Source organism: Chanos chanos, chromosome 6 (assembly GCF_902362185.1).
Source record: "Chanos chanos chromosome 6, fChaCha1.1, whole genome shotgun sequence".
NCBI lineage: Eukaryota > Metazoa > Chordata > Actinopteri > Gonorynchiformes > Chanidae > Chanos > Chanos chanos.
In genome coordinates, this window is record NC_044500.1 from 5,580,047 (window position 1) to 5,582,546 (window position 2,500).

Here is a 2,500-nt window from a genome sequence, read left to right on the forward strand (position 1 = left end):
GATTACATTGATTCACCCCTATAATAATGAATAAATTATTGTTTACATTGTTTATCATGGTTGCTACAATGGTTATCTTAAAGGAGAGTAATATTTCTCCAACACTACCCATGGAATTCCCGCCCCGACACTCTGAACATGTGGCACACAAACACTGCAATTACCATGTGACATGTTTTGGTCAATATGCTCTCAAAATAGTTATCTTTTGGATTGAAAGACAACACCAAAGACCAACAAATCATAAACACAACAATGTGCTTAATGTACTTCATGATGAAGGACGGTGATGAAGATCTTCGTCTCCTCCTCGTCTTCAGTCTTCCGGCTGATGTGACCCTTTGTGAGTCGTAGATCAGCAGCGCAGGCTTGCCAGGGAGAGGTTACTAGCACTTCACCTGGTAGCGATGAGTCTTGCTTCGCCTAATTGGTGGGATAAGGAGCAGAGGTGTATGTGAAATACGCCACCATAGAATTATGTCTATCCCCTGGGCGAGTTTCAGTCCACTGACCGTGTGGTTTACAGTATAAATGACCTGTGTTTAAGTTTACACTTAACCAATATGCATACTGAGTGAAAAAGGTGAGCTCTGTTACTCTATCAGCAACTAAATCTGTTAAGGGATTAGGAGAGCGTCTGATCATCTGTCGGTAAGACGAAACAAACCCTACTGCTGGAACACAGGGATCTTCAAACCACTGCTTAGCTGCTTTCCCTCTATGGGTCTGTTGAAGAGCTTGCAGACTCAGGTGACCTGTTAAGCTCAACTCTCGTGGTTTACTCAGACACGGACACCTTAAGAACCAATCGTGGTACGTTGGTGGAAGGCGTCGGTGTATCTCAGGCCTGTAAAACAAAGAAAGCAGAAACATATTGGGGAGTAACAACATTCGTCACAACATATATTATTAACCATAAAGTTTTAAAAAATAAGGATGGAAGCTAATCAAAGTGCAGGTGGGAGCTAAATAGCATTGACAGCTAACTATCTTCACCGTGGGGTGGCCCCTCAGCCTCTAAACAGCTCAGTTCTTCCCGCTGGCTCCTACACTTTGAACACCCTTAATTGGTTTACAATGTGAAGCGTGAACCCAACGTTTCTTGCCCTGTACTTTAACCGCTGATGGTGTAATTAATAAGACTGGGAATGGCCCTTCAATTCTTGGTTCTAGACCTGAGCGTGGAAATTTCTTAATCATGACACACTGTCCTGGCGCTAAAGAATGTCCCCCCCTCTGGTGGCTCTCCCCAGGCCTGCCTAACCTGTGCTTCTGCTGCTGAGACAGCTTTAGTGAGCTCGCAACAGTATTGGAGAAGAGAGTCAGAGAGAAGGTGGATGTCAGCTTCACGTAGATCTGGCGTACTAGGAAGCTTCATTGGTCGTCCTGTGACGATTTCGAAAGGGCTGAGTCCTGTTATTTGGTTGGCTGTCGCTCTCATGCTGCAAAGAGCCATAGGAGGAGCATCAACCCATGAAAGTCCTTCAGAGTGCATTTTAGACAGTCGTGCTTTGAGAACGTCATTGGCCCGTTCCACCATGCCAGACGACTGGGGGTGGTGAGTGCAATGTAACAGCCACTGGACACCCAGCAGTCGGCACACTTCCTGACACACCCTTCCTGTGAAGTGTGTTCCTTGGTCTGAGTCTTTGGTGTCAGGGAGTCCCCATCGGGGAATGATGTCCCGTGCCAGCACTTTGGCTGTGTGAGAGGCCGTCCCCTTCTTTGTTGGATATGCTTCAATCCATCTGGAGAACTTATCCACGATGACTAGGACGTCCTGTTTCCCTTTTACCTTTGGCAAGGTGACATAATCGACTTGCAGATGCCTGAAAGGTCCAGGTGGCGTATTTGGTCGAAGCATTGGAACTGGGGCTCCGGGAGAAGGATCATGCTGTTGACAGATGATGCAAGCGTCTTTAACTTTCTGGGCCTCCGCTCTAATGAGAGGGTCATACCAAACTGAAGAAAATCTTGAGACCATTGCTTTGGGTCCAATGTGGCCAGCGCTATGTATCTGCTGAGCCAGATATGACAAGAGGCGGGAAGGGGCAACGACCTTGTCCCCTTTCCTCCATACTAAGTCATCGTGCAGCTTTGCACCATTCTCCATCCAAGTCCATCGTTCCTCTGGGCTTGCACCGTCTTGCACTTCTGAAATGTGTTTAAGATCGCATTCTTGCGCTGCCACCATGAAAAGTCTCATCCATATCATTTGGAACTGAGTCAACATCGCTGCTGTCAGAGTTTTTATCACTCTTTTCATCACGTCTAGTCCCAATAAAGCCTGTCTTACTGGCACAGTCCAAATGGGTGTGGTCAATGTAATAGGCCCAATTTGAATATAAACAGGAACTGTTTGTCTTAAGAGGAATTGAGACCACAACCTTCTGCTGTTTTATCACTAAGGGGCAATTTATATATATCTAGAATGACAGTTACTTGAGCACCTGTATCAATGAGAAAATTTACACTCCAAGGTCCAACTGTGACTTCCACA